Here is a 15,530-nt window from a genome sequence, read left to right as displayed (position 1 = left end):
TTACATAGAGCCTGATTAACCACTAAACCAATGAGATATTGAATCTGACAGATATTGCTTTATTGGTAAAAACGTGTAATGAAATCTCACAAGGGTGCAAGATGTCTGAATATTAATTAATATGAAGTTCAATCGGTTAATTGTCTCGTCTATAAGAGTATGCAAAAGGAAACCCACCCCCAAATGACAAAACCATTTGCACAAATTGCTCCGTTATTTTGGGTGACTGTCTTGTTGCCCCAACAGCTCAGCGGTGCTCTTTACTTGCCTGATTTGGACCGAAAACAACCAAAACAATGTAGGAAAGGCTGTAATCCTTTTTGTATCCGGGCATTACTGAATATAAGACTTATAGTAGTACAATTTAAAACTAGAAGTTTGGTCTAAGGTGACCAAGCTTGGTTGTTGTGGTGTGTTACCGAAACACAATTATCACATTAGCACTGGTATCAAACAATCTTAAATGATACAGTTGGGGATAGTTCAACTGTAATTGGAAAGAAAGAGGAAAACCTTTTTGACTTTTTAAGGAAGATGTAAAATGTCATATTTCTTTTAATCCAGCGAGTATCAGCTGAAACTTTCATGAAGTAAAAGGTAAGAGTCCGCCCCACTCATGACTTCAGACACACACAGACCAGTGCTGCACTAAGTGGGGATAACCAGGTGTCAGGGCAAGCTCTACTGTTTGTCTTGTGTCCTACTTCTTTTCAATAAGTCCCCAAAGTGAACATTGTATAACTGAAATTGCAGCCATATTTATCCTTCTTCAACTGTACTTCTGCCTCTGTTGTACAGTATGTGTGTTTATATGTCACTTCTTTGGAACAGTGAGGCACAAGAAGCCAGATGGTTGGGTCCTCCAAGGCCTCTGTGGTCCGTTCTGAACCCACATCAGTCTCTATTCAGCTGGGGGAGGGGTTGAGTGATGCTTCCCTGAACTGCTCAGCTGAAGCATAAACAACAAGATAATATGTGTATCCGTTTAAATTACATGCTGGTTAAATGAATGTTTAATCTTGCATTTTGATGTAATAACTTAAAAATGAAGCTAAGTCTGAACGATCAGGAGGGTTTATCTATGTTGCAATAGGCAAGATGCAGTTTGAGTTATTGCGACATTAATTTGAACTACAGCGCAGGTTTCCATCCATCATTATCACACTGTTCAAAACCTTAAACATTCTACCTTGAATGGATATTTGTTTTTGTGTTTTAATTCAGGTGTTGTCTCATGTAAGGCAGTTTGATTGTTTATATGGGGGTTCGAAATAATAAAGATATCTGGGTCTGTATATCTTGGTCCATAAAAGGCCTAATTTAGCATCAACTGCCCTAGTTCAACATTCTGTCCTATATTCTTATATCATTAATTAACCCTTGAATCCAAGAACAAGAATGAATCCAGAGCAAAAAGCTTAAGACTGATGCAAAGAATGGTGTCGATACAAAAGTCATTGGCCTTTCAAATCAGCCTCATGAAAGGAAAAAAAACATCTCACCATTCAAAAGGACACTTGTGTTAATAGTGAAACATTATGTTTTATCGCAGTAAATACGGCATCTTATCCAAACTGTGAATGTATATGTTTTGGAGAGGTTTTTGAAACCTCCTGTTTCCACCACAGATACCAAAATAACCCCTGATTTCCATTAATAAATGGAAACAGAGAAAAGGAAATTGACTGGGGGATTAGAAAGGAGAGAGAGAGTAAAAACCCTGAACACAACCTCTTTTACTCCAAATTATGGAGGCCTATTTTCTCTCCCTGTTCTATTCCTGTTTAATGCATTTCGTTTCTTTACTGTGTTTAAAAAAAAGAGAGAAAAAATAGTAATAACGAAGGCTTTACAGAGAATAAATGACCTTGCTCGAATTCCGATTTTCTTTCTCTCTTCCTCCTCTATTTGCCTTTGTCACCGCTGTTATTATCTCTTCCTTTGTCTCTGTCTTCCTGCCTTAGCAGCATTTCTCAACAGCCATGGTGAAAAAGAAGCCGCCATATGTATCATCACATGAGAAGCTCGCCCCGTCAGCGTCAGACGTTGTACAGCTTCAGATGGCGGTGCTCTTTACAACAGAGCAAGCGTTTTCACAGCTTCTTTATGAGTTAGCGTGGGCTGTAATATAAACAGCACCACTTAATTATACTACCAGCAGGAAAATCAACATTCGCCATTCTGTGATCTCGCACATAACTACAGTATAGTACAGTCAGTGCACACGCATATTCACAACGGCTCACTAGCAGACACATATGGACAGCTTGTGTTTGTGATGTGTAGGTGGTTGCAGCTTTACTGCCATTGTTAAATCCGTGGCAAAAAACATATTTTATTACTGTTCACATTACACTTCTTTTTTTTTTTTAAATGCTTACGATAACAAAAACATGTTGTCACTTATGTACAGCCTTAATGTGTCCTCTGACCTACATATAGTACAGTCGAGATATTATTAGCACTAAAACCTAATTGAGAAAACTGTGCTGACACAGTAGTCCAATATTGTGTTTAGTGATCCTACGTTAAATATCATATGGGACTGAGTGCAAACCAGTTTTATGGACCTCTAGAGTAGTGTTTGAATGCGTCTTTATCATTACCATCAGTGGTGAAACTCAAACAGAGAGCAACACAACCACTGCTGAAATAACAACAGCAGGCAGGTCTTTTGGCAACACCTCAATGTAAACCTTGGGATGAGAACACACATTTTCTGGTCACCATTTTGTATTTTATATTGTTTTAAATTACCCATTAATATAAGAATATAGTCATTTATATTAAGTGTATCTCATTATTCACAATATTGATGAGTGTAGAGCATTACACGTGGACAAACTAAATGTAATTTCAATTGAAATTTGGAGCTATCATGGCAGAATATCTGTTCTTGTATACAACATGTTGTCTTTAACCCCCATCATTGGCCATGCACTTATACTTTAGCACGGCACAGTCCTTATATTCAGCATTATTTCGCCATGCTGTTGTATAATTCAGGATATCCTGCTTTATATTGTGTCTAAAGCCCTCCAATAGTGTTTTATTGTCAGTTTATAGATTTTATATATTCGCGGTCCACTAATTTTCTTTTTTAATTCTATTTTGAGATGTTAAAATTCTAGTATTGTTTATTTCTACTAATTTGCAACTTTACTCTATGTGCAATGCCTTGTTTTGTTTTGTTGTTTTTTATGCTGCTGCAACGCACAAAAAAATCCCAATTTGGGATCAATAAAGTACCTCTTATCTTAAACAAACACTTCTTCGTGAATATGAAATAAATCCTATTAACCTTCTCACATTTTCTAAATATTTGGTCATTTGACAAAATGAGAAGCATTAGTGTAAATAATAAAATGAAGGTGACTGGATTCTGTTTAGCTGCTTTGGCTACAGAGTGGTGGTATTCAACCTGCTCCATCATTCTCCCATGATTGTCTATCATACGAAACACTCAAAATTTGACAAAATTAACACAAAATACACAACTTCCATGCTGCTCCTGGTGCGTCTTTTGACACTAGGGTTGAAAGAAACCATACATCATGTAATGTTGAGCAATGAATAATCCTATCCGTCTCAATCTAAAGTAGGCCTTTCTGATGCATGAACAATGCTGGCAAAGCATTCAGTGTCTCTGTCTGTCTGTAGAGGGTGTGTATGTTAAAGGAAAAGATACACTATCGATCGTATTCATATCCGAGCTGATGCATCATACAGAAACATTAACTGGAGTCTAATGTGCGTCTGTGTGTTCATGAGTATGTGCGTGAAAATAATTGTGTATTTGTAAGGAGCTGGCGGCTCGAGGGAGTGGGGATGGTTGCTGTGGGCGGTGATGAGAAGCCGCTCAGTTTCCACAGCAACACTCTAACTCAGTCAGTCTCCATGGCAACTGATAACAGCATTAGCTGATTCAGCCTTAGTGAAGGTTCATACCACAGGGAAGAAAATGGATTTTTTTACAGAAATGGCTCGTTGGTGGAGATGCGGAGTGGGGACTCCTGGGAGACATTAGCAAACAATCCAGGTCCTAAAGGCATGGACCAAATGTGTCGCGATAAAGTGAAACACGACCCACGACTGAAAATATTTTTGACCAAACATAAATTATCAATATGTAATTTAAGAGCCCATTGTCAGTTTATCTGCGGGAAATGAACGAAGGTTCGGACCAAAATCTACAAACTATACAGAGTAATGTTAACCTTAGACGCCCTTATGAGTGAACATATCTTTAGAAGGGACACTGGTGAAGACAATCAGGTGAAATAACAAGCATTTGGGTCCAAGCACAGCCTTCATCCAACACGTTCTGCTTTAAAAAAAGAATTCAATAAGCAGTGATCAAAGACACTGAGCATTAAATACATGGTGCAGCACCTTTACCCCTGTAATTTGAAACATCATCCAATTAGCCCAAACACAAAGATCATCAAGTAAATACAATAACTTGACCTTGGTTTTAATTCTCCCTCAATGTCACCATAGGTTTCATCGGATAGAAAACAAGAAGCTGGAACTGGGCGGTACGGAAATAGGATTAAATTAGGCAAATGAGGGAAAAGCAGGAATGGTGGCACAGCAAAAGAGGACATTAGTGACAATCATCTAATTAAATGTTTAATTCATTACTGTGAGTACTTTGAATTACATTAAAAGCTTAGCTAATGTTTACCTCCTTTTCATGTCCAAAAGCAAACAATAAACAAAACAAAAAACTGTATTAGAGTCAAAATATAAATTCCATACATAGCTCAAAGTTCAATACGTTGTGTTCTAACACACATTTCATGTTTTGCTCTAAATGACATGGACAAGGTTTTCAGAAAACAATGGATGTTGATGACTCAGCTGAGGACCCCCCCCCCCCCCCTCTTCCCCTTAATGAGCCAGAGTGGGAATGCCTTGCAGAGCTCATATAATTACTGTTGTTTAATCATTTGGCATCATGTATCAGTATTGGTTTTCCAGTAGGGGAAACAACTCAACGTTGTCTCCGCTGCTAATAAAAATGACGTTGTCAACTGGTCAGTCATCTTGAGTTGTTGCTTTCCTTCTAACTTTGTACATGTAAAACAAATGCAAACCATCCAATAGTGAGCAATAATTATTGTCATTATCTCCACATCCCAGTTGAATTACTAGGGGCCAGGTTGCCATGGAAGCAAAAGGGATGGCTGAGCAAACACACAGTTGGTGGTACTGTATATATGAATATACACAGAGCAGAAAACAATGAGAGGGAGCATGATCATGCTGATCTATCCTTGCATTTTTCAGGCAATACCCTGCAACAAATAACTACATATACAGGAAAAGGAAAGAGCAGACAGGTTGTAAACACTTCCTTCTCCAGGATTCCTTTATCCCTCTCATCATCCATCCAGCCCCTGCTGATGAAAACAAGAGATATGAATGTAAACCCATGTGACGCAACACAGCAGAACACCGCAATGAGCAAATCACAGAGAAGGCGTGCCTGCTGACAGGGGAGGGGGCACATGGTATGGACACTACAAAAGAACAGCAAGCGTTACTGTGCGGGTGTACGATAGGTGTGGTTGACTTAACGGCTTCCAGTGGGGAAAGCTACAAGTCGTGATAATAAATTATTTCAGCAGCTGTTGGAAGCCTTTGTTGTTGGTCAGACCACTAGGATCAAAATGGACCATGCGTCAGGATGGATGTGAACTTCTTCCAGTTGATCCCACATCATTAATTAGAACGGCTTTCTTATTTTCTTAGCGATGAAACATGGTGACAATACAAAGGATTTTGCAGGTTTAATTTTAACATCTTATTTTCTTACATTTACCCAATGTAATCCTTTTCCATATCTTTAAATTCCCTCCAAGATATATCCTACCTTCAAAAGGCAATTGTGAGTGCGAGGGTGTGTGTGTGATCTGCTTGTACATTAATCCTGTTCCCCTGGTGTAATCCTGTAATTTCCCATGTACACTTAATCATATATAAACTAGCTCTAAATACTTAATAATCTTAGTAATTTAATTACCATTGTATTGCCAGCACTGGTCTGTGTGCAGGTTCTTTTGTATCCCCGTTCACATTGTGTTAAGACAGGTGAAAGTCAGTAGGGGCAAATGAATGACTGGGTTATACTGTTTTTATATGAACATTTATGAAAATGTCATGACCAAGCCCTTCAACCATTTGTTGTGCAGCTCTACTTACACAGTATTTTGCATTGTTATGCCGCATAATGAAGTGACCCGAGTGTTGTGTTTCATTATTAAAATAACAACAAATAAACATTTTTTATATCACCATATTTTATTCAATATGCTCCTTAGATATATATTTATTTTATTATTTTCTCCTTATAGCTTTGTGAAACACCTTGAGATTACGTTGTTTTTTAAGTGTGCTTTATAAATCAAATGTATTATTATTAGAGACAGTAACATGATGTAAGGGATCATGTCCAGCTACCTTTAATTTGATCTATTTGATTATGTAGGATGGTGGATATAGCAATGAGCATGATGGGACAATGCCAGCACCACTTTTGCACAAATCCCTTTTCTGGGAATACACATGACTTAATCTCATGGCATTCTACTTTCTTTGGTTGGCTGGAGTGCACTTCGGAAGGTGGTGTAGTCAGCACAGTGTCTCTATGATCTCCTTTCAGATGTCATAATCTAGAGGTTGCTGCTGCTTATAACTATATATATTTTTTTAAATAACTTTGTTTACAGCGGCAACTCCATTTGCATTTAAGCATACTGTAAGTACAGTGAGGTGATTATTTTGTGTGAGGTAGGGCATGATTAAAATAGGGATTGGGAAGAGCAGATGGTCAAAGATTAAAATCTAAAAGAAAGAGCTGCTAAAGATTATCCCCCCCTAAAGAGTCAACCAACAGGTCATCTTAGAAAGTGCCACTGTGGTATGACAGTGTGGATTAGAGCAACAAATGTTTTCAGCCTCTGAATTATAGAGATTACCTGTTTTTTTTTTCAGTTTTATAGCAGAGTAAAGGTATCGTTTTTGGACTGACAAAACAAGACATTTAAATTATATTCGACTTTAAAGAAGGACTGGGCGTTTTTTCAATAAATCTGAAAAATAAACGGCAGATACATTTCAAATGAAATCATTTTTGTTGCAGCTGTAGTGTGGATCCTGCTCTAAACAGGAATTGGTCTGTCAGGAAAAGGAAGTCTAATGTAACACATGCGATGACACTCAGCATTCAAAAGGGTTCAGCAACTATCTGATTGTTACATCATCTAGTCATCTATTCTAATGCCAAGGGATGTCTGTGTATTTGTGCATACAGTATGCAAGTATGAATGTGTGTGGGTCTGCTTGAGTGTAGGCAAGAGTGTTTATGACATAACTATAAGACAGACGACATGCCTCTCCAAAGACGACTGCTGAAAAGATGAAACGCAACACTTCAAAACCTCGATGGAATAATTCATGTTCCTTTCTTGTGTTAAACTTGTAAACTGTACGCACTGAATTTCCACAGAGCCCACAACAAGAAGTGCAGATCACACACACTACAAAGCGTCTGGTGACACTTCCTTGTGGTGGGAAAACTGGGGAAGCCAGCAAGGCAGGCAATGAAAATCTGAATGTAGATATCGACTAGGGACAAATGACGCAGCATTTTATTGATTCATTTATTTTTGTAGCTTCACTGCATTTATAATAAAGCATTTAGCTTGATTTAAATCATATCTCTGGTATAAAAAACATGTTTGATTTATTATTTTCTTCAAAACGTAGACTATGAGTACCCTCACTTTTTCAGGTGACATTGACCCTAGAATCGAGACTATACATAATCCTCATCTCATTTGTTTTACAACTACACAGCTGACATTATGATCATCTAGAATAGAGCATAGTGACATTTCATTTACCCCCTGTTGTTTCCCATGTGACTAAATGCCTCTGTCTAACTCTGGAGGGAATACATTGACTTTTAAAATACCATAGGCGCATCTTGGGCTTAGAATTGAATATCATGTTTTAAGTAGACCTACTTTATCTAAATGCAGGTGTGAAAAGCTTTCATCTCCTGCCTGGTGTGTGTTGCAGACCTTGGAGGGTGTTACCGTCAACCTCCGTGCTCCATGAAGACAAGCCATTAAGAGGAGTAGGATGGAAGGATGAGCCGTGATATTAAAGCATTTCAATAAAGTGATGCAAAAGCAATTATCCAGCCAGGGGCTGTAAACAAAGAGATTTATGTAACCCAATGTTTCTTCAGATCAAAACTGTAAAGATGTCATAAAACACCACACCAAATGAAATACCAGACAAAAAGTGCAGCCCACAACAGTACATCTGAGAGGCCTAATACAGTTCCAGTTAATTCTGCTGGGTCCTGCCTGAAAGCCGATCAGGGACCTCTGGGAAACTCTTTTCCATTTAGCTCTGTCATAGATTATTACACTTTGATTGACAAGATCTCTCGGACGGCAGCTGTACTGTGCTATCAGATTGTGAGGCCTGTCATTAGTGCATAATGAATTCCTGATGGAGCGAAATGCAGAAAAGGCTTGGGGAAATGTGTGATCAGCCACTGATATTTATTTCATTTTTAAAACTGAACTGGTGGGTGGTTGGAATTTGATGGGCACTGGGTGGGAAGATGGCTGTCTTTGGATCAACTCACAGGGTTTGGGTTACCTGATAATGAGCCTGGTGAGTCCTATATTTTGCACTGCTCACACACTTAAGAATACCATGGAGGATTGGTTTAATACCGTTTATTGTTGGCATATAAAAGTTAACGGTAAGAGTTGTTGAAATATCCAGAAGAGGCCCGTAATCTTAGTTGTTTCTAACATTTTGAGCCTCTTCCCATATGTGGTGTGGTGTGGTGTGTGAGGCTAATATAGATCTTTTTTCTGGCTGACATTGGTCTTTTTAATTCAACAAAATAAATGGTCTGTCTCTGAAGAATGTGAGCCACACAACTTATTTCCTAAATGGGCAGATAGAGACAGAAAGCCGGGTAAAGCAGACTTTTTCTCAAGTGAGTTGGGGAACAGTGGAAATACCTAACCAAAATGGCTTGGTGAGTTTTAATGCAGTTTGTTTCACGGATGTATTTTCCATTTAATATGTAAAAGATGCAAGTTAGTCCTGTTCCTGAGATTTGGTTCCCAGTACTGCATTTCTCCAACTAACAGGCCATTTAACTGCATTTCTATGTGTACATAGAAATCTATGTACACAGACTCTCTTCATGGAGCTTGTAAAAAGGCATTCGGCAAAATTGAGGAACATACTTGTTCAACAGAACCGGTTGAAGCAGGCTCAAAAAAACTAAATTAAAGCACAATGTCATGAAATATATCCGGAGATTGATTAAACATCACACATAAGATCTCTAGAAGAATGACAGATGTTTTCCTATTTTCTGTTAACAGTCTTATATGTAACAGAATCATACAAAACTGTAAATGATACCCACACAAAAGAATACTCTCCCACACACAGACTCAGTGGTAGTGCACAGTAACACTGAACACATACACACAGAACAACCACCTTGATGCAAGACACATGCATACTTTCCTAGAGAAGAGGTGAGGAGAGGAGAAACAACATTATAGATCGGTGAGCTATGACTCACCCTTGTGTTTTTCTTGGTTCAGCCCACACATGTTTTTCTATGAGCTTTATCGGTGTGCTGTTGGGAGCAGAGATTGTGGCTCTAATGTAATCATTGCATCCTATAAACCCCTCACTTATGTTTCATGTATGAATTGTGATGGCACTGCAAAAAGGTCACACACCCAAGTATAAACATGAAGGTGTCTGTGTCAAGGTGGGTTGCGTATATCGCCACAGACCCTTAAAAACACCTAGTAGTAATCCTGATTAACATTTGTTCCGGGAACAGGGAAGCTGAGCCTCAACCGCAGGGAAAGAGAGTGTGGCGAAAGTGCAGGGAGGTAGGGTGCAGTTCATCTTATGACCAGAGATGCGAGTCAGCTTCACCTATGGACTTTCCAAGCTGACTAGACCTAATAGCCCCAAACAGCAGCATTTAAAAAAAAATACGATTTAGGTACATCCTGTACCCTCAAATGTTTTCAAATCCTCACTGAAGACTCACTTCTTCTCTCAGGCCTTCTAGTCAGAGCTGAGTACGACTCCTGACATTTCCCTGTGTTTTGTTTTTATATTTGCTGCTTATTATTATTATTGTCTTTTGTTGTTATTGTAGTAGTAAGTGTTTTTATTACATGTACAGCACTTTGGCTCAACCAAAAACATTTTTTAAATGTGCTATATAAATAAAACCTGATTTGATTTGATCCCTATGTTAAGTTATTAGTGAAAAAACGACTACTTAAAGTTACATTCCTTTAGAATGTACAGTAGTTTCTGTGTAACTGCATTTTCAATCTCTGAAAGTAAGTCTCGCTCTGTCAAGCTCATACTTTAGACAACTTCCTTTTAACCCACATCAATGAAGAGGTTCACTCATGGAGGTTCAGCAGTACTTCAAATAGAAGTGGTCTCTCCTGAACGGTCAGCTGTCAGGAAGATGGATAGGCTCTGTGTATTTGGACGACTGTGGGTTTGATGTCGGTTGATCTCAACCTCCCACAAACTAAAAGTCAATAAGCTGGAGGCCAACTGTCCCTCAGGGGAAATAAACATCCAAATTAAAGAACAGAAGCCAAACAAGTCACTTAAAAACGGGTCATATCACTGTGCTGTGCACCAGTGGACAAAGTCCATATCCATCAGCTGGAGGTCAGGGGAGGTCAGCCATACCAGTTCTGGACCATAGCCAAACATGGAAATGACTTAGCTTAGACTTGTCAGTGTGCTGTAACTCCCAGAAAGGACTAAAGAACAAAACAACTGAAGTCAGCTTTCTTCAGGCCATCAGTATTTTACAGGTGATCAAGGATTACTACACACCTTTTATCATCTTTAATGATGGAACACCCATCAGAAAATAAATGACGGTAAAGGTGCAAAACGTCTCATAGGTAAAATATGAAAGTTGAAAGGTTGTCTATTCAATGGAGATAGAAAGGCTGTTGTGGATACTTCAAAGCTTCTCTCTAAAAGTTGCCATTCAAGCTAAAATGCTCCTTTAATGGTCAATAATGTCAAATGAGTGTGCTTGAATCCAACATTTATGAACAAATGAAGATAAATATAAGGCTAAACTAATACAATTAATTTAGTATTTAACTATGTATAGAATAGTACAGTGGTAGGATGTAAAAGGAATGTATGATCCAAACATTTCCAATAACTCAAGAAGATTCTAAGGCCATCTAAAAATGCATATGTTGTTATTTATACATTTGTCAACACAATTTATTTAACAAAATATCATATTTCATACTTGAATAGCGTTTAGAAAAGTTTAGAGAATACTTTACCCTGTTTCCTGCTCAATGCACATTAAGGGATGCAAGCATTTCTAGGCTATAAACAAAGCGATCAAGCATGAATCTAACAAAACTTACAAAGATATATTCATTAAAGAATGTTGAATGAAAAAATAACTAGTACTCGTCACAATTTGATGAATCACTTTGTTCAAGGATTTAGTGTGTGTGTGATGTTGAAAAACATTCAAACTTCATTCAAAAATCTCAATGAATGACATTCAGTGAAGCCCGTATAGATTGGGGAAACAGTTTAGTGCATTCTTTCAAAAGAGCGAGCCAGGCATCACCATATCTTGAACCCATCACATGTGAATTTAATTTTCAACACTGAGTAACACCGAACCCATGAATATGATGTAATGTTAAATCCTTTATGACAATCAGTCTTTTACGAGACTACATTTTCTAACAGCTGTGAGCTGCCGTGCCCTGGAGCGCATAACTGAATCTACCAGCTAATGGTTACTCTTCTGTAACTGTCCATAATCTAACAAAGTAACCGTCTCAATACCTGTTTATTATGAATCAACATGTTAGACACAATGTTAAGAACATACTCGAAAAAATGTATTACTGTTTACTGTACTGCATACTGGCCATTGAGCCTGACCTTACTGTATCTTTGTTGGAGGCATTAAACTGTAACCATGTAGGTATCCTTGGCCCTCTGCCCTCCACCATAAAACTGAATACAAGCAGCCAGCTACTGTAAAAGGCCAAGCACTTTCAACAACATGCTAGTTGTTATGGCCCCTGTACAGTCTGTGTTAGCCTTGGAAAGAGAGGTCGCCACCAAGTGCAACGACAAGGGAGTTAATTGTTTACAGTAACTATGACTATTTGGATAAACATTTTGTGAAGTAAAAATATTAAACAAGCCATAGTTTCAGATGGTCTGATGATGATTTGCTGGGTTTTAAATTATTTTTAGACATTGGAGACCAAACAGTAACATGTCATTCAGTAGATCAATACAATTATTGTTTGTTGCAGCACTAGTCGACACGTAAAGAGAATAAAGCATAGGCGCTTATTTTCACTACTTCATAAGCAGGTTGACCAATGGGCTAATATCCCCAAAACCTGGAATACTGCACTTAGAAAGAGAGAGAGGGAGATATTGGCAGCTAGTTGGCAGACATGCCAGGTTGAGTATGTGTTGAAGCTGCAGCCAAGGCTCCCACCAAGTGTCTCTTCTCTCAAACAAAGAGCTGTTCTCACATCCTCGGTCTCTCACACAAACACACACAGAGTATTACCTCAATCATTGAATGTGACAAGCTGGGACTGTGTGTGTGCGTGCGTGCGTGCGTGCGTGCGTGCGTGCGTGCGTGCGTGTGTGTGTGTGTGTGTGTGTGTGTGTGTGTGTGTGTGCGCGTGCTCACTCAGGCTGACTAAGTATCTTTGTAGGAATCAGGATTAGGTTGCTCACCAACACAAGGCTTATGTAAAGCTGACCTACAGTATGTTGCACCGCACAGTGTACTGGCCTGCTGCAGTGCTACCTGTTCACTCTGACAGCACACTGTAATCAACATAATGAATAATAACTTGATAAATGTTTCCCTGACACAATGATCCAAGGTATGATGTAGTAGTCATATTTTACATGATTTCTTTGTAACCCTGGACCCAGCCAGTATTTCCTGCAGTAGGTCTTAAACCCTGCCACAAGGCTCCTAACTAGCACCAACAAAATAGTCTATTACTTTCAAAGCTCTGATTTAGAATCAATAAATGTTTCTTCCCATTTATTTTTCCTAATGTAGTCCTACTACAAAATATTTCCTTTGGAATTGATAAAAAACACTAGGAGAAAAGGAAGGCACTGAAAAAGACAGCACCTCACCACACAGCGCTCTGGAAAATCTTCTGATTCCTCTCCCTGATATTTGACTGAGCCTTTCAATTTAACCTCTTAATGTCGACACAAACCAGAGGCAGTGATTTGTCAGCTAAAGTATGCACCACCACCCATGTATCACCTTGACATCTGCCCTTTCAGCAGACGACTCTGCATCTGATTAATATTTAGTTTTAATCAAATACAAATGTGAAAATCAACTATTCTATATTCTATGTGCTTTCAAAGGGATTTTTAGGATGATATTCCAAAAAATCCCTTTGAAAGAGAATAGGAACGTTGATAAAAAGAGCGGTAAGCACCTTTTTATCTCTAAACTCTTTCTTATACACAATCTGTAAACTCAAAATCCAGATAGAAATAAGAAATAACCCTTATAGGAGTGATTTTGGCCTACATACACACGCCAAGTCATAGAGTTGCAAGAGGCCACTGTTAATGGACATTAGAGGTTTAACTTAATCACCTATGGATGGTGAGAAACATAGGCTACAGAATGCTATGTTAAGCATGTATATGTAGATCGCAGACAAATAACGTCAAGACAAAGCAGAAGATATTTTTCGATCTACAGAGATGAATCTCTATTGTTTGCTGCTAGTCTCTACTTTGTCCTTCCATAAAATCGAGATACTGTAGATGCATGCATTAGAGTTAGACCAATAATCATGTCATAGCTGAATCTGCGCCTGTAGCTAACACTTACAGTAGGCCAAACGCAGACCTTGGTGAAATGATAGATGCCGATAGACGACCAGCCAGGAATATGAGCCCACTCCCTCGGTGAGGAGGGGCTTCAAGCTGCTTGCCTGACCATGACTCAATGCACTTCAGCCTCATCCTGAATGCATAATGTGTTTAAATGTATCTGCACACACTGTAGGCAAGTGGACATGACAGAGTAAAATCAATAGCCAGCCCCTTTATGTAAATGTATTGAATCGAAGCCTACATGCACTGAAGACGACATAGATCATGTTTAAACTCTCTAATATATAACCATTCAGTATGAGGTAAAAGAGCTCTGAGGTGTAACAGCCCAGACGGCTTTAGCTGCATTTGCTGTGTTGGCTTTATTCAAATAAAATCAAATAGACCTCATCAATTGCAAGAGAAAATGTGATTTCCTTACATAAAAGAAAGGTTATGATGACAACATGCACATATTGGGTTTTAAATTGTGTAATCAGTCAGAGCAGCCAATATGACTCAGCACCTGTATTTGCCACCCTCTCTCTTTCTCTCTCATTAAGCAGACTTGATCAGATTTCAAATCACCATTATATTTAAAAATGTGCATATTCTCAACATCTTTTTCAGAATCACATCATGTAATATATTTCCATAGGGTTCTATAGGCGTAGTAGGCTATAGCTTGGAAGTCCTGCACTGCCACCGCAGCAAGGCAAGTTCCCGCAGTGACCGCAATAGGTAGATCCTTTATGTGGCACCATGCAGATTGTATCCTTTCAACCACTCATTTTAACATTTAATTGCGTAATAAACCGATAATATCTAAAAAAAATCAATTACCCATATGTGCTTCTTAGATCTGTTGCTCAGCTGTGATTTCATAACAGACCAAATTCCGGAGCACTGCTTATCTAACCATGGCTTTAAACACAAAAATTACACAGAAAAGACTCATAAAAACCCAGATCCAGTCCTCCTGTAGACAAACAATGCGTCCTTTCTCCATCCACACAGAGAGGGGCACCCCATCATTTCAGCTTGAATGCTTTCAAGGATTAAAATGGTCACAGTCGGGTGAAAATGCTCCCTCTGACCGACAACATCACAATCGTTTGTTGATGCATTGCCCTCATACTATTGTTTTACCAAGCTGTTAGGAAAATAAAGAAGTGTGATTTCTTACCTGTTAGGCGCAGTGTCTTTCAGTGCAACTCCGGGTCTGTCGGACACAGGGGCTCCGCAGGCTGCATTTACCGTAATGGAGGTAGTAGTCACGCCGTTACATTATTACTTTGCGCTTGTAATTACGGTGTTGTGCTTCACCCGTTTTCTTGAAATAGTAGAAAAATACACAAACATTCTGTAAATAAATGTAATCGAAGAGAATTAAATGCAATTGTAATAATGTTAATGTAACTCAAAAGGCAATTGTAAAGTTAATATTTGGCTGACTCACTACTCACCTGGGCAGCAGAGCCAGCTAGCTTAAGGTAGGGAGTAGGGACACACCAAGCTGACACCAAATAACTCACACAGACGGACCCGACCGT

The 15,530-nt window shown here is 38.7% G+C and overlaps 1 protein-coding gene across 7 annotated transcripts in view; it reads right to left on the bottom strand.

The window, feature by feature from the left end:
• The window catches only part of map2 (microtubule-associated protein 2), an 87,274-nt gene extending 72,040 nt beyond the window's left edge, over positions 1–15,234 (bottom strand). For 6 of the 7 annotated variants that reach the window (XM_034109569.2, XM_071207095.1, XM_071207094.1 and 3 more), the window contains exon 1: positions 15,164–15,234. The gene's annotated coding sequence lies outside the window, so the exon portion shown is untranslated. The remainder of the gene's footprint in view (positions 1–15,163) is intronic. The other variant, XM_071207093.1, reaches the window with a different exon arrangement.
• Between the last annotated feature and the right edge of the window lie 296 nt (positions 15,235–15,530).

This window comes from Pseudochaenichthys georgianus, chromosome 21, assembly GCF_902827115.2.
Source record: "Pseudochaenichthys georgianus chromosome 21, fPseGeo1.2, whole genome shotgun sequence".
Lineage (NCBI taxonomy): Eukaryota > Metazoa > Chordata > Actinopteri > Perciformes > Channichthyidae > Pseudochaenichthys > Pseudochaenichthys georgianus.
This window is presented reverse-complemented; position numbering and strand designations above follow the sequence as displayed.